The sequence below is a fragment of the Lissotriton vulgaris genome, chromosome 4_1, assembly GCF_964263255.1.
Source record: "Lissotriton vulgaris chromosome 4_1, aLisVul1.2, whole genome shotgun sequence".
In the NCBI taxonomy this organism is placed as follows: Eukaryota; Metazoa; Chordata; class Amphibia; order Caudata; family Salamandridae; genus Lissotriton; species Lissotriton vulgaris.
In genome coordinates this window covers 1,301,937,233-1,301,958,703 of record NC_141691.1, presented here as the reverse complement: position 1 = coordinate 1,301,958,703, position 21,471 = coordinate 1,301,937,233, and the positions used below count along the sequence as shown (strand labels likewise).

At 38.7% G+C, this 21,471-nt stretch overlaps 7 non-coding genes across 7 annotated transcripts; all 7 read left to right on the top strand.

The window, feature by feature from the left end:
• Positions 1–728: 728 nt before the first annotated feature.
• TRNAI-AAU (transfer RNA isoleucine (anticodon AAU)) lies at positions 729–802 on the top strand. Its single transcript has one exon. It is a non-coding gene; the product is annotated as a tRNA-Ile (tRNA).
• A 1,650-nt stretch (positions 803–2,452) lies between these two features.
• On the top strand, positions 2,453–2,526 carry TRNAI-AAU (transfer RNA isoleucine (anticodon AAU)). Its single transcript has one exon. It is a non-coding gene; the product is annotated as a tRNA-Ile (tRNA).
• Positions 2,527–4,178: 1,652 nt separating this feature from the next.
• Positions 4,179–4,252, top strand: TRNAI-AAU (transfer RNA isoleucine (anticodon AAU)). Its single transcript has one exon. It is a non-coding gene; the product is annotated as a tRNA-Ile (tRNA).
• A 789-nt stretch (positions 4,253–5,041) lies between these two features.
• TRNAI-AAU (transfer RNA isoleucine (anticodon AAU)) lies at positions 5,042–5,115 on the top strand. Its single transcript has one exon. It is a non-coding gene; the product is annotated as a tRNA-Ile (tRNA).
• A 1,652-nt stretch (positions 5,116–6,767) lies between these two features.
• On the top strand, positions 6,768–6,841 carry TRNAI-AAU (transfer RNA isoleucine (anticodon AAU)). Its single transcript has one exon. It is a non-coding gene; the product is annotated as a tRNA-Ile (tRNA).
• Positions 6,842–17,380: 10,539 nt separating this feature from the next.
• TRNAI-AAU (transfer RNA isoleucine (anticodon AAU)) lies at positions 17,381–17,454 on the top strand. The gene has a single exon. It is a non-coding gene; the product is annotated as a tRNA-Ile (tRNA).
• Positions 17,455–18,243: 789 nt separating this feature from the next.
• Positions 18,244–18,317, top strand: TRNAI-AAU (transfer RNA isoleucine (anticodon AAU)). Its single transcript has one exon. It is a non-coding gene; the product is annotated as a tRNA-Ile (tRNA).
• Positions 18,318–21,471: the final 3,154 nt, after the last annotated feature.

The following is a 21,471-nucleotide window of genomic DNA, read 5'->3' as shown; positions in this document are numbered from 1 at the left end:
TTGGATCAAACGATGCTTGAAGGATTGGATGAATACATTTGATATAGTTGTAGAATTAATTATTATTCTGAAAGCTCCTGGAATATCTATTAATGGTTCTAAGTTCTAACACCAAGTAACTAAATCTCTTATTTATTGCAATTTATTGAGGTCATTTTTGTTTTGTCTTGTTGATGAAATATAAAAATAGTATGAATGTAAACAGCTGAATATAAGCTTTCCAACTATCCCGGGTTAACAATCAGTAGCACTTCATCATCTGCTATTTCTTCAATAGTATGCTATATATTTATTGAGCCTATTAGTTTAGTCTTTAGAGCATAAAGTTAACAATGCCAAGAACATACTTTCAATCAGTCTCTAAGCCAATACTTGATGCTCCTTTAATGTTGAAAATAGATGTATTTTCTTCAGTATCATTTGTATGTCTATATTTCCTTCGAGGGGAAGCTGACACAATGATTAGATGAATCAATTGCATATAGGTGATGAATTGTTATTTATTGCTAAAACACATGGAAAAAACATTAATGGTTCTAAGTTCTAACACTAAGTATGAAAATCTCTTTTGTATTGTAATTTTTTTAAAGTCATATAAGTTTCTTCATGTTGATATTATATATTTATAACTTCATGGTAAACCTCTGAAGTTAAGCTTTCCAAATCTCCCGGGTTAACTATCATTAGCACTTCTTCATATGCTGGACTTCCAATAATTTGTGCAAAATGGCCTGTTAGCTCAGATGGTTAGAGCGTGGTGCTAATAACGCCAAGGTCACAGGTTCGATCCCTGTACAGGCCAAGTTTAATTGTTTGTAAAAGATAAATGTTTCTTGTGTCTCATTTTTGACTGTTTATCACCTTGGATCAAATGCTGCTTGAAGGATTGGATGAATACATTTGATATAGTTGTAGAATTAATTATTATTCTGAAAGCTACTGAAATATCTATTAATGTTTTTAAGTTCTAACGCCAAGTAACTAAATCTCTTATTTATTGCAATTTATTGAGGTCATTTTTGTTTTGTCTTGTTGATGAAATATAAAGATAGTATGAATGTAAACAGCTGAATATAAGCTTTCCAACTATCCCGGGTTAACAATCAGTAGCACTTCATCATCTGCTATTTCTTCAATAGTATGCTATATATTTAGTGAGCCTATTAGTTTAGTCTTTAGAGCATAAAGTTAAAAATGCCAAGGACATACTTTCAATCAGTCTCCAAGCCAATAAGTGATGCTCCTTTAATGTTGAAAATAGATGTATTTTCTTCTGTATAATGTGTATGTCTATATTTCCTTTGAGGGGAAGCTGATAGAATGATTAGATGAATCAATTGCATATAGGTGATGAATTGTTATTTATTGCTAAAACACATGGAAAAAACATTAATGGTTCTAAGTTCTAACACTAAGTATGAAAATCTCTTTTGTATTGTAATTTTTCTAAAGTCATATTAGTTTCTTCATGTTGATAATTTATATTTATAACTTCATGGTACACCTCCGAAATTAAGCTTTCCAAATCTCCCAGGTTAACTATCATTAGCACTTCTTCATATGCTGGACTTCCAGGAATTTGTGCAAAATGGCCTGTTAGCTCAGATGGTTAGATCGTGGTGCTAATAACGCCAAGGTCACAGGTTCGATCCCTGTACAGGCAAAGTTTAATTGTTTGAAAAAAGATAAATTTTTCTTGTGTCTCATTTTTGACTGTTTATCACCTTGGATCAAATGCTGCTTGAAGGATTGGATGAATGCATTTGATATAGCTGTAGAATTAATTATTATTCTGAAAGCTCCTGGAATATCTATTAATGGTTCTAAGTTCTAACGCCAAGTAACTAAATCTCTTATTTATTGCAATTTATTGAGGTCATTTTTGTTTTGCCTTGTTGATGAAATATAAAGATAGTATGAATGTAAACAGCTGAATATAAGCTTTCCAACTATCCCAGGTTAACAATCGGTAGCACTTCATCATCTGCTATTTCTTCAATAGTATGCTATATATTTAGTGAGCCTATTAGTTTAGTCTTTAGAGCATAAAGTTAACAATGCCAAGAACATACTTTCAATCAGTCTCTAAGCCAATACTTGATGCTCCTTTAATGTTGAAAATAGATGTATTTTCTTCAGTATCATTTGTATGTCTATATTTCCTTCGAGGGGAAGCTGACACAATGATTAGATGAATCAATTGCATATAGGTGATGAATTGTATTTATTGCTAAAACACATGGAAAAAACATTAATGGCTCTAAGTTCTAACACTAAGTATGAAAATCTCTTTTGTATTGTAATTTTTCTAAACTCATATTAGTTTCTTCATGTTGATATTATATATTCATAACTTCATGGTAAACCTCCGAAATTAAGCTTTCCAAATCTCCCAGGTTAACTATCATCAGCACTTATTCATATGCTGGACTTCCAGGAATTTGTGCAGACCGGCCTGTTAGCTCAGATGGTTAGAGCGTGGTGCTAATAACGCCAAGGTCACAGGTTCGATCCCTGTACAGGCCAAGTTTTATTGTTTGAAAAAAGATTAATTTTTCTTGTGTCTCATTTTTGACTGTTTATCACCTTGGATCAAACGATGCTTGAAGGATTGGATGAATACATTTGATATAGTTGTAGAATTAATTATTATTCTGAAAGCTCCTGGAATATCTATTAATGGTTCTAAGTTCTAACACCAAGTAACTACATCTCTTATTTATTGCAATTTATTGAGGTCATTTTTGTTTTGTCTTGTTGATGAAATATAAAAATAGTATGAATGTAAACAGCTGAATATAAGCTTTCCAACTATCCCGGGTTAACAATCAGTAGCACTTCATCATCTGCTATTTCTTCAATAGTATGCTATATATTTAGTGAGCCTATTAGTTTAGTCTTCAGAGCATAAAGTTAAAAATGCCAAGGACATACTTTCAATCCGTCTCCAAGCCAATACTTGATGCTCCTTTAATGTTGAAAATAGATGTATTTTCTTCAGTATCATTTGTATGTCTATATTTCCTTCGAGGGGAAGCTGACACAATGATTAGATGAATCAATTGCATATAGGTGATGAATTGTTATTTATTGCTAAAACCCATTGAAAAAACATTAATGGTTCTAAGTTCTAACACTAAGTATGAAAATCTCTTTTGTATTGTAATTTTTTTAAAGTCATATAAGTTTCTTCATGTTGATATTATATATTTATAACTTCATGGTAAACCTCTGAAGTTAAGCTTTCCAAATCTCCCGGGTTAACTATCATTAGCACTTCTTCATATGCTGGACTTCTAGTAATTTGTGCAAAATGGCCTGTTAGCTCAGATGGTTAGAGCGTGGTGCTAATAATGCCAAGGTCACAGGTTCGATCCCTGTACAGGCCAAGTTTAATTGTTTGTAAAAAGATAAATGTTTCTTGTGTCTCGTTTTTGACTGTTTATCACCTTGGATCAAATGCTGCTTGAAGGATTGGATGAATACATTTGATATAGTTGTAGAATTAATTATTATTCTGAAAGCTCCTGAAATATCTATTAATGGTTCTAAGTTCTAACGCCAAGTAACTAAATCTCTTATTTATTGCAATTTATTGAGGTCATTTTTGTTTTGTCTTGTTGATGAAATATAAAGATAGTATGAATGTAAACAGCTGAATATAAGCTTTCCAACAATCCCGGGTTAACAATCGGTAGCACTTCATCATCTGCTATTTCTTCAATAGTATGCTATGTATTTATTGAGCCTATTAGTTTAGTCTGTAGAGCATAAAGTTAAAAATGCCAAGGACATACTTTCAATCAGTCTCCAAGCCAATACTTGATGCTCCTTTAATGTTGAAAATAGATGTATTTTCTTCTGTATGATGTGTATGTCTATATTTCCTTTGAGGGGAAGCTGATAGAATGTTTAGATGAATCAATTGCATATAGGTGATGAATTGTTATTTATTGCTAAAACACATGGAAAAAACATTAATGGCTTTAAGTTCTAACACTAAGTATGAAAATCTCTTTTGTATTGTAATTTTTCTAAACTCATATTAGTTTCTTCATGTTGATATTATATATTTATAACTTCATGGTAAACCTCCGAAATTAAGCTTTCCAAATCTCCCGGGTTAACTATCATTAGCACTTCTTCATATGCTGGACTTCCAGTAATTTGTGCAAAATGGCCTGTTAGCTCAGATGGTTAGAGCGTGGTGCTAATAACGCCAAGGTCACAGGTTCGATCCCTGTACAGGCCAAGTTTAATTGTTTGTAAAAAGATAAATTTTTCTTGTGTCTCATTTTTGACTGTTTATCACCTTGGATCAAAAGCTACTTGAAGGATTGGATGAATACATTTGATATAGTTGTAGAATTAATTATCATTCTGAAAGCTCCTGGAATATCTATAATTGGTTCTAAGTTCTAACGCCAAGTAACTAAATCTCTTATTTATTGCAATTTATTGAGGTCATTTTTGTTTTGTCTTGTTGATGAAATATAAAGATAGTATGAATGTAAACAGCTGAATATAAGCTTTCCAACTATCCCGGGTTAACAATCAGTAGCACTTCATCATGTGCTATTTCTTCAATAGTATGCTATATATTTAGTGAGCCTATTAGTTTAGTCTTTAGAGCATAAAGTTAAAAATGCCAAGGACATACTTTCAATCAGTCTCCAAGCCAATAAGTGATGCTCCTTTAATGTTGAAAATAGATGTATTTTCTTCTGTATAATGTGTATGTCTATATTTCCTTTGAGGGGAAGCTGATAGAATGATTAGATGAATCAATTGCATATAGGTGATGAATTGTTATTTATTGCTAAAACACATGGAAAAAACATTAATGGTTCTAAGTTCTAACACTAAGTATGAAAATCTCTTTTGTATTGTAATTTTTCTAAAGTCATATTAGTTTCTTCATGTTGATAATTTATATTTATAACTTCATGGTACACCTCCGAAATTAAGCTTTCCAAATCTCCTGGGTTAACTATCATTAGCACTTCTTCATATGCTGGACTTCCGGGAATTTGTGCAAAATGGCCTGTTAGCTCAGATGGTTAGAGCGTGGTGCTAATAACGCCAAGGTCACAGGTTCGATCCCTGTACAGGCCAAGTTTAATTGTTTGAAAAAAGATTAATTTTTCTTGTGTCTCATTTTTGACTGTTTATCACCTTGGATCAAACGCTGCTTGAAGGATTGGATGAATGCATTTGATATAGTTGTAGAATTAATTATTATTCTGAAAGCTCCTGGAATATCTATTAATGGTTCTAAGTTCTAACGCCAAGTAACTAAATCTCTTATTTATTGCAATTTATTGAGGTCATTTTTGTTTTGTCTTGTTGATGAAATATAAAGATAGTATGAATGTAAACAGCTGAATATAAGCTTTCCAACTATCCCGGGTTAACAATCGGTAGCACTTCATCATCTGCTATTTCTTCAATAGTATGCTATATATTTATTGAGCCTATTAGTTTAGTCTTTAGAGCATAAAGTTAACAATGCCAAGAACATACTTTCAATCAGTCTCTAAGCCAATACTTGATGCTCCTTTAATGTTGAAAATAGATGTATTTTCTTCAGTATCATTTGTATGTCTATATTTCCTTCGAGGGGAAGCTGATACAATGATTAGATGAATCAATTGCATATAGGTGATGAATTGTTATTTATTGCTAAAACACATGGAAAAAACATTAATGGCTCTAAGTTCTAACACTAAGTATGAAAATCTCTTTTGTATTGTAATTTTTCTAAAGTCATATTAGTTTCTTCATGTTGATATTATATATTTATAACTTCATGGTAAACCTCTGAAATTAAGCTTTCCAAATCTCCCGGGTTAACTATCATTAGCACTTCTTCATATGCTGGACTTCCAGGAATTTGTGCAGTCCGGCCTGTTAGCTCAGATAGTTAGAGCGTGGGGCTAATAACGCCAAGGTCACAGGTTCGATCCCTGTACAGGCCAAGTTTAATTGTTTGAAAAAAGATTAATTTTTCTTGTGTCTCATTTTTTACTGTTTATCACCTTGGATCAAACGATGCTTGAAGGATTGGATGAATACATTTGATATAGTTGTAGAATTAATTATTATTCTGAAAGCTCCTGGAATATCTATTAATGGTTCTAAGTTCTAACACCAAGTAACTAAATCTCTTATTTATTGCAATTTATTGAGGTCATTTTTGTTTTGTCTTGTTGATGAAATATAAAAATAGTATGAATGTAAACAGCTGAATATAAGCTTTCCAACTATCCCGGGTTAACAATCAGTAGCACTTCATCATCTGCTATTTCTTCAATAGTATGCTATATATTTAGTGAGCCTATTAGTTTTGTCTTCAGAGCATCAAGTTAAAAATGCCAAGGACATACTTTCAATCCGTCTCCAAGCCAATACTTGATGCTCCTTTAATGTTGAAAATAGATGTATTTTCTTCTGTATCATGTGTATCTCTATATTTCCTTTGAGGGGAAGCTGATAGAATGATTAAATGAATCAATTGCATATAGGTGATGAATTGTTATTTATTGCTAAAACACATGGAAAAAACATTAATGGTTCTAAGTTCTAACACTAAGTATGAAAATCTCTTTTGTATTGTAATTTTTTTGAAGTCATATAAGTTTCTTCATGTTGATATTATATATTTATAACTTCATGGTAAACCTCTGAAGTTAAGCTTTCCAAATCTCCCGGGTTAACTATCATTAGCACTTCTTCATATGCTGGACTTCCAGTAATTTGTGCAAAATGGCCTGTTAGCTCAGATGGTTAGAGCATGGTGCTAATAACGCCAAGGTCACAGGTTCGATCCCTGTACAGGCCAAGTTTAATTGTTTGTAAAAAGATAAATGTTTCTTGTGTCTCATTTTTGACTGTTTATCACATTGGATCAAATGCTGCTTGAAGGATTGGATGAATACATTTGATATAGTTGTAGAATTAATTCTTATTCTGAAAGCTCCTGAAATATCTATTAATGGTTCTAAGTTCTAACGCCAAGTAACTAAATCTCTTATTTATTGCAATTTATTGAGGTCATTTTTGTTTTGTCTTGTTGATGAAATATAAAGATAGTATGAATGTAAACAGCTGAATATAGGCTTTCCAACTATCCCGGGTTAACAATCGGTAGCACTTCATCATCTGCTATTTCTTCAATAGTATGCTATGTATTTATTGAGCCTATTAGTTTAGTCTGTAGAGCATAAAGTTAAAAATGCCAAGGACATACTTTCAATCAGTCTCCAAGCCAATACTTGATGCTCCTTTAATGTTGAAAATAGATGTATTTTCTTCTGTATAATGTGTATGTCTATATTTCCTTTGAGGGGAAGCTGATAGAATGTTTAGATGAATCAATTGCATATAGGTGATGAATTGTTATTTATTGCTAAAACACATGGAAAAAACATTAATGGTTCTAAGTTCTAACACTAAGTATGAAAATCTCTTTTGTATTGTAATTTTTCTAAAGTCATATTAGTTTCTTCATGTTGATACTTTATATTTATAACTTCATGGTACACCTCTGAAATTAAGCTTTCCAAATCTCCCGGGTTAACTATCATTAGCACTTCTTCATATGCTGGACTTCCAGGAGTTTGTGCAAAATGGCCTGTTAGCTCAGATGGTTAGAGCGTTTTGCTAATAACGCCAAGGTCACAGGTCCGATCCCTGTACAGGCCAAGTTTAATTGTTTGTAAAAAGATACATTTTTCTTGTGTCTCATTTTTGACTGTTTATCACCTTGGATCAAAAGCTACTTGAAGGATTGGATGAATACATTTGATATAGTTGTAGAATTAATTATCATTCTGAAAGCTCCTGGAATATCTATAATTGGTTCTAAGTTCTAACGCCAAGTAACTAAATCTCTTATTTATTGCAATTTATTGAGGTCATTTTTGTTTTGTCTTGTTGATGAAATATAAAGATAGTATGAATGTAAACAGCTGAATATAAGCTTTCCAACTATCCCGGGTTAACAATCAGTAGCACTTCATCATCTGCTATTTTTTCAATAGTATGCTATATATTTAGTGAGCCTATTAGTTTAGTCTTTAGAGCATAAAGTTAAAAATGCCAAGGACATACTTTCAATCAGTCTCCAAGCCAATAAGTGATGCTCCTTTAATGTTGAAAATAGATGTATTTTCTTCTGTATAATGTGTATGTCTATATTTCCTTTGAGGGGAAGCTGATAGAATGATTAGATGAATCAATTGCATATAGGTGATGAATTGTTATTTATTGCTAAAACACATGGAAAAAACATTAATGGTTCTAAGTTCTAACACTAAGTATGAAAATCTCTTTTGTATTGTAATTTTTCTAAAGTCATATTAGTTTCTTCATGTTGATAATTTATATTTATAACTTCATGGTACACCTCCGAAATTAAGCTTTCCAAATCTCCCGGGTTAACTATCATTAGCACTTCTTCATATGCTGGACTTCCAGGAATTTGTGCAAAATGGCCTGTTAGCTCAGATGGTTAGAGTGTGGTGCTAATAACGCCAAGGTCACAGGTTCGATCCCTGTACAGGCCAAGTTTTTTTTTTTTTGTTGAAAATTCTTTATTGTCAGGAATTCAGAAGAGATAGCAGTACGTCATTATGGCATTACAGTAACATAACAGCTGTTCGTTCCCAAAGCGGGGACAGTACGTAACATAGTGTACAATAACAGTTACCGTATTTATGCAGGGCCTAGTAAGTGAGGTTCAGAAACAAATATATGTAGCATAAGGCCCAGTGGATCCCCTTCCTCGAAACCCCATCCCGCCCACACGATTCCAGGGCAGAAGGCTGAGTGTTCTCTTACAGCGCAGGAGCGGGGATTCACAAATATAAAGAAAACCAAACAGAAAAACCAAACAATCGTCATCATGATATCAGAGTCCGTGTACAATCGTCTATACCCTCTCACATGCTCACAAAATCAGCTTTGCGTTTAGAGTGGTGGAGCGCGCATTACTCCTCCCGGCCCCTCCCCTGTGCAAAGTGGTCCTCCATGGCCACTAATCATCCTCCTCCTCCGAGTCTGAGTCCTCACCCTCAGGCAAAGCTTCGCAAGGGTCCCCTCTATATGCGTTCCATTTCAGCCACACCCGGTTCCATTTGCGGGGACAGGCCCTCAATACATACACTGCTCTTTCCTTAACCATGAGAAGGTCCATATTTCTTGTCCATCCCGCCACCGTTGGTAACTCCGGAGCCCCCCATCTCTGTGCAATGTCGCGTTTGGCCACTGTCACTGCTAGGGTGACCCACAACTGTTCATACCTGTTGAGGTCCGTTGGTTCCCAAATGTTCAGTAGGCACCTGCGAGGTTCCGGGAGCACAGACACATTCATGGCTTGAGAGACTGTTCGCATAATTTGACGCCACAGTTCCCTTATTTGTGGACATTCCCAAAATGTGTGCAGGAGAGTCCCCTCCTCCCCGCATCCCCTAAGGCAGTACGGGTGCTGCGCCCTATGTATTCTGTGGAGCAGTGTGCGTGTGTAGTAGGTGCGGTGTAGCACCTTGAGCTGTATCAGGCGGAACCTTGCTGAAATGCCCACCTCCCTTGGGGAGGCTAATGCCTCATTCCACTCCGTTTCATCCATGTCGTTTAGCTCGGCCACCCATTTCTCTTTCAGCTTGTGTGTGGGATCTGGCATGTTATTAATTAACTTCTTATATGTGAGCGAGGTTGCCTTTTGCTCCATGTATTCGGTAAGTAGTCTATCCTCAAGGGGCGAGGACTCTGGGAGTGTCGTGTCTGGTGGGATGGCTCGCAGAAGCGCATGTCGAATCTGTACATAGCGGTATGTTTCATTGGGCCCAAGGTCGTATTGTTGCTGAAGGTGTTGGAAGGGAACAACCGTGTCTTTGTCCCAGAGGTCCCCAACCACCGAGATCCCTATGTCGTCCCATCTCGCAAAGCCTTTACAGGCCCTAAGGTTGCCCAGTGCCTTGGTATCCCAAAGGGGCGTCAGCCTAGTGATCTTCCCCTTCCATCCCAGGCGTGCCTGTGCCGTGTGCCAGAGTGTTGCTGTATGGAATGTCGGGCCTAGCAGGGTCTTGACCTTCGCGCAATTATATAGTACTGAGAGCATGCCCTCAGTCCCCAGTTGCGACCAGTCTGCCTTGTATGCGGGGTCATCTCTGGAAACGTGGATCCAGTGATTAATCACTTTTAGCTGTGACGCCCAGTAATACAACTGGAGGTTGGGTAGTGCGATGCCTCCCTCGTACCAACTCTTCACCAGTTTTGCCTGTGCTATACGTGCCGGTCCGTTACTCCACAACAGGTTGGAGACCAACGCCGCCACTCGTCGGAAATACTGCGGGCTAACCAAATAGGGAGAGTTCTCCAGGACATACAGAAACCTCGGGAGAGCCATCATTTTGTAAAGAGCTGCGCGCCCTAGAAGGGTCAGTGGCAGCGAGGCCCAGTATTGGACATCTGCACGCAATCGCTGCAGAGGCGGCTGTAAGTTTTCGTCATAGAACTGTTTAGCATTTTTCGTTACATAAATACCCAGGTACTTGAAAGAGGAGGCGGTCACTTTAAGAGGGCAGGTAGCCGGCAACACCGGAGCCGGGCCAGCAAGCACATATAGTGTCGACTTGGTCCAGTTCAGGGTATACCCGGACGCTTTACCATGGTCATCGCAGATCGCCAATAGGGCAGGTACCCCTCCAGTCGGGTCAGTCATGTACACCAACATGTCGTCGGCGTAGAGGGAGACCTTGTCTTCCCACCCGTCGTTCCATGCAATTCCTCTAAATAATGGCGTTTCACGTAGCAGGATCGCCAGCGGTTCTAGAACTATCGCAAACAACAGGGGCGATAGCGGGCACCCTTGTCTCGTTCCTCTCCCGAGTGGAAAGGTCGAGGATATACGCCCATTCGCAACCACCTGCGCCATCGGCCTGGTGTAGAGTAGCCGCACCCATGCCAAATACAGGGGCCCAAAGCCCATGCGGGTTAGTACAGCAAAGAGGTATTCCCACTCAACTAAATCAAATGCCATTTTAGCATCTAAGGAAAGTATCACAGCCTGTTCCTGTAGTAGATGCGCCTTTGCCAACACCCCGTGGACCCTCCTCAGATTGAGTGCTGTGCTTCTATGTGGCATAAAGCCCGATTGGTCAGGGTGGATTAGGGTAGTGAGATGTTTGGTGAGGCGGCTGGCCAGTAATTTCGCCAGGACCTTCGCTTCTGTGTTAAGCAGCGATATGGGTCGGTACGAGGCACAGTCGGTTGGAGGCTTAGACGGTTTCGGGATAGCCACAATGGTGGCCGTGCGTTGATCCAGTGGGAGCAGCGCCTTTTGTAGGCTATCATTGAACATGTCTAGGAGGGGCTTGGCCAGGATTGAGTCCATCGCCTTGTACCACTCCACAGGAATCCCGTTCGGGCCTAGGGCTTTGCCGGACTGTAACGCCTGTATAGCCAACTGTACCTCTCCCACCGTGAGGCCTGCCTCAAGTTCCTGCTGCGCTTCTGGTGAGAGCACAGGGATATGGATGTTGCTAAGGGAGGCCATGGCTTCCTGTTCCGTGACCGTCCGTGTCGGTGTGTAGATGTTCTGGAAGTGGCAGGCTAGGGTTTGAATTATGTGTTCTGGGTGAGTTTGCAGTGTGCCGTTCGCATCGTAGAGGCCATGAATCCCTTTGTTGCTGCCGCCCCGCTTGTCGAGCCATGCTAGCATCTTCCCGGCCTTATCGCCCACATCATAGATTCTGTGTGCTGTGCTCGCAAGGTGCCCTTTAGTGATCACGGTAAGGTGTGCCTGATGTTGCTGCTGGCGGAGCTGCAATTCATGGAGTGTCTCAGGAGTGGGGTCTGTCATATGCGCAGTGTTCGCCGTGTGCAAGGCTACTTCCAAATTGGCCAGAGTGGCCCTCGATTCTCTTTTATGCCCAGTAATGGCTGATATGGAAGCACCTCTGAGGACCGTCTTATACGCCTCCCACAGAATTGAGGGTGAGGCGACCGATCCCGTGTTCTCAGTGAAGTAGTGTGTTGTGATTAATTTGAGCTTTTTCTTGATGCTAGGGACCTGCAAATAGTTGGGATAGATCGGGTATAGCCTACCCCGTTTACCATCCTTGGTGGAAATATGAAGGGAGACCGGGGAGTGATCAGAAATCCCTCGCGGCAGAATGTCAATACTATCTACAGAGCTCAGTCCAACCCCCAGAGTGAAAAAGTAGTCGATTCGGGAGAGGGTGTTATGGGGTGCGGAGTAGTGCGTGTACTGCTGCGCAGCAGGGTGCAGGTGACGCCAAATGTCCGTGAGGCCCATCGCAGATAGAAAGCCCGGGAGTGCTGCGGCTCCTCTCGGGCGAGCTCGCTGGGGAAAAGTATCCAGTAATGGGTCAGTGATGGCATTGAAATCTCCCCCCATGATTACATCTCCTTCGGGGAGATCAATAAGGAATCGGCTAAGCGCCGGTAGGGCTATAGCGTGTAGTGCGGGGGGGATGTAGACAGACACCACATTCACGGCCCTCCCCTCCCACTGTCCCGAGAGTGCTGCAAACCGGCCCTGGTCATCAGTTTTGTGGCTAGTGACTAGGAAGGGGGAGTTGTTCCTGAGGAGTATCCCTGTGCCCCTGGAGCCTGAGGTAAATTCGGAGTGTACTGCCATGGTGTACCCACGCCTGTTCAGGGCCTTACAGGTAGTTCCCGCTAAGTGTGTTTCCTGCAGCAGTACTAGGTCAGACCGAGCACGCTTAATAGTTTGCAGCACCAAACCCCTTTTTATTTTATCACCCAACCCTCTGACATTCCAGGTGAGGAGCTTCAGTGGGGGTACTATCGTCGTTACAGGGGTACCCATCGCTGGTGTAGTGCGAGCACGCTGTGCCATGTGTTATGAATCGTGTTCCCCATTATCAGGCGGAGAAAGGTGCCAGGTTGCGGAGGCAGTGCACGCCGTCCACTGAGTGCAGAGTATTCATGCCCTGTGAGATTGCAATAAAGATGACGATAACCTTGAAACTTAACTTTAACTTGAATTCCGTAACTCCCATCCCTCCACCCCCTCCCTGCTCCCCTGCACCACGGACGAGTTCCCGCCCGCTTCCCCAACTTGGCAGAGTGCTTGTTACCCCCCCCTATCTGGTCTTACTTGCTTGTGGGGTTGGTGAGTCCCCTACAGGCACCGGCCATAACCCGCCCTACTCAGTTCCATCGGCCCAAGGTCCCAAGTATAGAGTTCAGCGTTTGATGCTTCCAGCGATGTCATTCATCCCCTGCTAGGTTGACTTGAATCAAAGGGATCCCTTTCAAGATCGGAGTCTAGGCCCCCGGCCGCGCCCTGTTCAGTGGCCGGGCTGGGCTCGCGGCGCTCCGGCGTCTTGTCCTTGCGGTGATCTTGGCGGTCCTTGCGCGGGCGCTGAGGCTTGCCCGCCGGTCTCCAGCCATCCAGCCATTCTCGTGCTACTTCAGGATTGTCGAAGAACCACGTCCTTCCCTCGGCCACAATCCGCAGTTTGGCGGGGAAGAGCATCGAGTAGGGTAGTTCCCTGTCTCGCAACGTCTTTTTGACCGCATTGAAAGATTTTCGACGCCTTGCTACCTCGGCCGTATAGTCCGGGAAGAACGCCAGCGTGGAGTTCAGGATCTTCACCGGCGGCGCCACCCTGGCCGCCTGTAAAATGGCGTCCCTGTCCCTATAGTTAAAGAGTCTGGCCAGCACTGGTCGCGGTGCAGCCCCTGGTTGGGGCGTACCCCCGGGGACTCGATGAGCTCTTTCAACGGAGAAGAAGGTTGAAAGTCCCTTAGGTTGCAACTTTGACTTGATAAGATCCTCTATGTACAGGTCCATGGCTCCTTTTCCCTCCGATTCCGGTAGGCCCAGAATACGGACGTTATTCCGTCTCGAGCGTCCTTCCTGGTCGTCCAGCTTTTCTTGCAGTAGCTTGGTTGTCTTTTCTAGCCGTTCCATCGCCACCTGAAGGTCAGAAGTGTCCTCAATAAGGGATTTCGTGACCACCTCTACCTGCGATACCCTCTCCGACATTTTTTTGAAATCCGCTCGCATCAGGTTCACCTCCGTGGAGATTGTGCCCACCGTCGCCTGGACGTCTGTGAGAGTTCTCATGATGGCCTCCAGTGTGACTTTCCCAGTCCCGTTGGTGTCAGAGGAAGCACCGGCTGAGTGCCTACCTGGACCTTGTGAGTGGTTGTTCTGGGCATAGGCAAACTTATCGAGTTTTGATTGCGTCGCCGTCATGCTCCTCGTGTTCTTGCCCGTCATGATGGCGTGCTTGTAGACGGCAGAGAGGTCGTCGCTCTGCCGATTGCGGCGTGCACAGGTCTCGGACTCCGCACAAGTTGTCTCCTCCACGTGGGCCGTGGCGCCGCACGTTATGATCGCCGTAGCCGCCGGGCCGCTGGGGACCGGTGCCACCACGGTGAAGGCCTCCCGTCCTTTCCAACGGCAGTTCGGAGTAATGGTCAGTGCTGTGGCGGGTCCGCGCCGAACCAGGCGTCGTCTGTCTAGGTGCGCCGTAGTGGAGCTCAGCGCCAGGCAAGGTGGAGCAATGCCGAGTCCTCCCGGCCGGAGAAGGTGCGCTTCCGGTCGGCACGCCCCCAAATTCAGGGCCGGGGCTGCCGAGTCGCTGTAGGCCTCGTCTCACTATCGATGGATGGAGCACTTCCCGGCGTCGGATTCTCGCTGGAAGCGGCTCTTTATGTGCCGCTCGGTCCCCGGGGCCGATTTCACCCCTTCAGGCAGGTTAGTATACGGATGTGCATGCGGATTATTGTGCGGGCCGGATTGCCTCGCGGAGCTCCCGGGTTAAGTTGCCGCCATGTTCGGCAGTTGGCCACGCCCCCCAGGCCAAGTTTAATTGTTTGAAAAAAGATTAATTTTTCTTGTGTCTCATTTTTGACTGTTTATCACCTTGGATCAAACGCTGCTTGAAGGATTGGATGAATGCATTTGATATAGTTGTAGAATTAATTATTATTCTGAAAGCTCCTGGAATATCTATTAATGGTTCTAAGTTCTAACGCCAAGTAACTAAATCTCTTATTTATTGCAATTTATTGAGGTCATTTTTGTTTTGTCTTGTTGATGAAATATAAAGATAGTATGAATGTAAACAGCTGAATATAAGCTTTCCAACTATCCCGGGTTAACAATCGGTAGCACTTCATCATCTGCTATTTCTTCAATAGTATGCTATATATTTAGTGAGCCTATTAGTTTAGTCTTTAGAGCATAAAGTTAACAATGCCAAGAACATACTTTCAATCAGTCTCTAAGCCAATACTTGATGCTCCTTTAATGTTGAAAATAGATGTATTTTCTTCAGTATCATTTGTATGTCTATATTTCCTTCGAGGGGAAGCTGACACAATGATTAGATGATTCAATTGCATATAGGTGATGAATTGTTATTTATTGCTAAAACACATGGAAAAACATTAATGGTTCTAAGTTCTAACACTAAGTATGAAAATGTCTTTTGTATTGTAATTTTTTTAAAGTCATATTAGTTTCTTCATGTTGATATTGTATATTTATAACTTCATGGTAAACCTCTGAAATTAAGCTTTCCAAATCTCCCGGGTTAACTATCATTAGCACTTCTTCATATGCTGGACTTCCACTAATTTGTGCAAAATGGCCTGTTAGCTCAGATGTTTAGAGCGTGGTGCTAATAACGCCAAGGTCACAGGTTCGATCCCTCTACAGGCCAAGTTTAATTGTTTGTAAAAAGATAAATGTTTCTTGTGTCTCATTTTTGACTGTTTATCACCTTGGATCAAACGCTGCTTGAAGGATTGGATGAATACATTTGCTATAGTTGTAGAATTATTTATTATCCTGAAAGCTCCTGAAATATATATTAATGGTTCTAAGTTCTAACGCCAAGTAACTAAATCTCTTATTTATTGCAATTTATTGAGGTCATTTTTGTTTTGTCTTGTTGATGAAATATAAATATAGTATGAATGTAAACAGCTGAATATAAGCTTTCCAACTATCCCGGGTTAACAATCGGTAGCACTTCATCATCTGCTATTTCTTCAATAGTATGCTATATATTTATTGAGCCTATTAGTTTAGTCTTTAGAGCATAAAGTTAACAATGCCAAGAACATACTTTCAATCAGTCTCTAAGCCAATACTTGATGCTCCTTTAATGTTGAAAATAGATGTATTTTCTTCAGTATCATTTGTATGTCTATATTTCCTTCGGGGGGGAAGCTGACACAATGATTAGATGAATCAATTGCATATAGGTGATGAATTGTTATTTATTGCTAAAACACATGGAAAAAACATTAATGGCTCTAAGTTCTAACACTAAGTATGAAAATCTCTTTTGTATTGTAATTTTTCTAAAGTCATATTAGTTTCTTCATGTTGATATTATATATTTATAACTTCATGGTAAACCTCCGAAATTAAGCTTTCAAATCTCCCGGGTTAACTATCATTAGCACTTCTTCATATGCTGGACTTCCAGGGATTTGTGCAGACCGGCCTGTTAGCTCAGATGGTTAGAGTGTGGTGCTAATAACGCCAAGGTCACAGGTTCGATCCCAGTACAGGCCAAGTTTAATTGTTTGAAAAAAGAATAATTTTTCTTGTGTCTCTTTTTTGACTGTTTATCACCTTGGATCAAACGATGCTTGAAGGATTGGATGAATACATTTGATATAGTTGTAGAATTAATTATTATTCTGAAAGCTCCTGGAATATCTAATAATGGTTCTAAGTTCTAACACCAAGTTACTAAATCTCTTATTTATTGCAATTTATTGAGGTCATTTTTGTTTTGTCTTGTTGATGAAATATAAAAATAGTATGAATGTAAACAGCTGAATATAAGCTTTCCAACTATCCCGGGTTAACAATCAGTAGCACTTCATCATCTGCTATTTCTTCAATAGTATGCTATATATTTAGTGAGCCTATTAGTTTAGTCTTCAGAGCATAAAGTTAAAAATGCCAAGGACATACTTTCAATCCGTCTCCAAGCCAATACTTGATGCTCCTTTAATGTTGAAAATAGATGTATTTTCTTCTGTATCATGTGTATCTCTATATTTCCTTTGAGGGGAAGCTGATAGAATGATTAAATGAATCAATTGCATATAGGTGATGAATTGTTATTCATTGCTAAAACACATGGAAAAAACATTATTGGTTCTAAGTTCTAACACTAAGTATGAAAATATCTTTTGTATTGTAATTTTTTTAAAGTCATATAAGTTTCTTCATGTTGATATTATATATTTATAACTTCATGGTAAACCTCTGAAATTAAGCTTTCCAAATCTCCCGGGTTAACTATCATTAGCACTTCTTCATATGCTGGACTTCCAGTAATTTGTGCAAAATGGCCTGTTAGCTCAGATGGTTAGAGCGTGGTGCTAATAACGCCAAGGTCACAGGTTCGATCCCTGTACAGGCCAAGTTTAATTGATTGTAAAAAGATAAATTTTTCTTGTGTCTTATTTTTGACTGTTTATCACCTTGGATCAAACGCTGCTTGAAGGATTGGATGAATACATTTGATATAGTTGTAGAATTAATTATTATTCTGAAAGCTCCTGAAATATCTATTAATGGTTCTAAGTTCTAACGCCAAGTAACTAAATCTCTTAGTTATTGCAATTTATTGAGGTCATTTTTGTTTTGTCTTGTTGATGAAATATAAAGATAGTATGAATGTAAACAGCTGAATATAAGCTTTCCAACTATCCCGGGTTAACAATCGGTAGCACTTCATCATCTGCTATTTCTTCAATAGTATGCTATATATTTATTGAGCCTATTAGTTTAGTCTTTAGAGCATAAAGTTAACAATGCCAAGAACATACTTTCAATCAGTCTCTAAGCCAATACTTGATGCTCCTTTAATGTTGAAAATAGATGTATTTTCTTCAGTATCATTTGTATGTCTATATTTCCTTCGAGGGGAAGCTGACACAATGATTAGATGAATCAATTGCATATAGGTGATGAATTGTTATTTATTGCTAAAACACATGGAAAAAACATTAATGGCTCTAAGTTCTAACACTAAGTATGAAAATCTCTTTTGTATTGTAATTTTTCTAAAGTCATATTAGTTTCTTCATGTTGATATTATATATTTATAACTTCATGGTAAACCTCCAAAATTAAGCTTTCCAAATCTCCCAGGTTAACTATCATTAGCACTTCTTCATATGCTGGACTTCCAGGAATTTGAGCAGACTGGCCTGTTAGCTCAGATGGTTAGAGCGTGGTGCTAATAACGCCAAGGTCACAGGTTCGATCCCTGTACAGGCCAAGTTTAATTGTTTGAAAAAAGATTAATTTTTCTTGTGTCTCATTTTTGACTGTTTATCACCTTGGATCAAACGATGCTTGAAGGATTGGATGAATACATTTGATATAGTTGTAGAATTAATTATTATTCTGAAAGCTCCTGGAATATCTATTAATGGTTCTAAGTTCTAACACCAAGTAACTAAATCTCTTATTTATTGCAATTTATTGAGGTCATTTTTGTTTTGTCTTGTTGATGAAATATAAAAATAGTATGAATGTAAACAGCTGAATATAAGCTTTCCAACTATCCCGGGTTAACAATCAGTAGCACTTCATCATCTGCTATTTCTTCAATAGTATGCTATGTATTTATTGAGCCTATTAGTTTAGTCTGTAGAGCATAAAGTTAAAAATGCCAAGGACATACTTTCAATCAGTCTCCAAGCCAATACTTGATGCTCCTTTAATGTTGAAAATAGATGTATTTTCTTCTGTATAATGTGTATGTCTATATTTCCTTTGAGGGGAAGCTGATAGAATGATTAGATGAATCAATTGCATATAGGTGATGAATTGTTATTTATTGCTAAAACACATGGAAAAAACATTAAAGGTTCTAAGTTCTAACACTAAGTATGAAAATCTCTTTTGTATTGTAATTTTTCTAAAGTCATATTAGTTTCTTCATGTTGATAATTTATATTTATAACTTCATGGTACACCTCTGAAATTAAGCTTTCCAAATCTCCCGGGTTAACTATCATTAGCGCTTCTTCATATGCTGGACTTCCAGGAGTTTGTGCAAACCGGCCTGTTAGCTCAGATGGTTAGAGCGTGGTGCTAATAACGCCAAGGTCACAGGTTCGATCCCTGTGCAGGCCAAGTTTAATTGTTTGAAAAAAGATTAATTTTTCTTGTGTCTCATTTTTGACTGTTTATCACCTTGGATCAAACGATGCTTGAAGGATTGGATGAATACATTTGATATAGTTGTAGAATTAATTATTATTCTGAAAGCTCCTGGAATATCTTTTAATGGTTCTAAGTTCTAACACCAAGTAACTAAATCTCTTATTTATTGCAATTTATTGAGGTCATTTTTGTTTTGTGTTGTTGATGAAATATAAAAATAGTATGAATGTAAACAGCTGAATATAAGCTTTCCAACTATCCCTGGTTAACAATCAGTAGCACTTCATCATCTGCTATTTCTTCAATAGTATGCTATATATTTAGTGAGCCTATTAGTTTAGTCTTCAGAGCATAAAGTTAAAAATGCCAAGGACATACTTTCAATCCGTCTCCAAGCCAATACTTGATGCTCCTTTAATGTTGAAAATAGATGTATTTTCTTCTGTATCATGTGTATCTCTATATTTCCTTTGAGGGGAAGCTGATAGAATGATTAAATGAATCAATTGCATATAGGTGATGAATTGTTATTTATTGCTAAAACACATGGAAAAAACATTAATGGTTCTAAGTTCTAACACTAAGTATGAAAATCTCTTTTGTATTGTAATTTTTTTAAAGTCATATAAGTTTCTTCATGTTGATATTATATATTTATAACTTCATGGTAAACCTCTGAAATTAAGCTTTCCAAATCTCCCGGGATAACTATCATTAGCACTTCTTCATATGCTGGACTTCCAGTAATTTGTGCAAAATGGCCTGTTAGCTCAGATGGTTAGAGTGTGGTGCTAATAACGCCAAGGTCACAGGTTCGATCCCTGTACAGGCCAAGTTTAATTGTTTGTAAAAAGATAAATGTTTCTTGTGTCTCATTTTTGACTGTTTATCACCTTGGATCAAACGCTGCTTGAAGGATTGGATGAATACATTTGATATAGTTGTAGAATTAATTATTATTCTGAAAGCTCCTGAAATATCTATTAATGGTTCTAAGTTCTAACGCCAAGTAACTAAATCTCTTATTTGTTGCAATTTATTGAGGTCATTTTTGTTTTGTCTTGTTGATGAAATATAAATATAGTATGAATGTAAACAGCTGAATATAAGCTTTCCAACTATCCCGGGTTAACAATCGGTAGCACTTCATCATCTGCTATTTCTTCAATAGTATGCTATATATTTATTGAGCCTATTAGTTTAGTCTTTAGAGCATAAAGTTAACAATGCCAAGAACATACTTTCAATCAGTCTCTAAGCCAATACTTGATGCTCCTTTAATGTTGAAAATAGATGTATTTTCTTCAGTATCATTTGTATGTCTATATTTCCTTCGGGGGGAAGCTGACACAATGATTAGATGAATCAATTGCATATAGGTGATGAATTGTTATTTATTGCTAAAACACATGGAAAAAACATTAATGGCTCTAAGTTCTAACACTAAGTATGAAAATCTCTTTTGTATTGTAATTTTTCTAAAGTCATATTAGTATCTTCATGTTGATATTATATATTTATAACTTCATGGTAAACCTTCGAAATTAAGCTTTCAAATCTCCCGGGTTAACTATCATTAGCACTTCTTCATATGCTGGACTTCCAGGGTTTTGTGCAGACTGGCCTGTTAGCTCAGATGGTTAGAGTGTGGTGCTAATAACGCCAAGGTCACAGGTTCGATCCCTGTACAGGCCAAGTTTAATTGTTTGAAAAAAGATATATTTCTCTTGTGTCTAATTTTTGACTGTTTATCACCTTGGATCAAACGCTGCTTGAAGGATTGGATGAATACATTTGATATAGTTGTAGAATTAATTATTATTCTGAAAGCTCCTGAAATATCTATTAATGGTTCTAAGTTCTAACGCCAAGTAACTAAATCTCTTATTTATTGCAATTTATTGAGGTCATTTTTGTTTTGTCTTGTTGATGAAATATAAAGATAGTATGAATGTAAACAGCTGAATATAAGCTTTCCAACTATCCTGGGTTAACAATCGGTAGAACTTCATCATATGCTATTTCTTCAATAGTATGCTATGTATTTATTGAGCCTATTAGTTTAGTCTGTAGAGCATAAAGTTAAAAATGCCAAGGACATACTTTCAATCAGTCTCCAAGCCAATACTTGATGCTCCTTTAATGTTGAAAATAGATGTATTTTCTTCTGTATAATGTGTATGTCTATATTTCCTTTGAGGGGAAGCTGACACAATGATTAGATGAATCAATTGCATATAGGTGATGAATTGTTATTTATT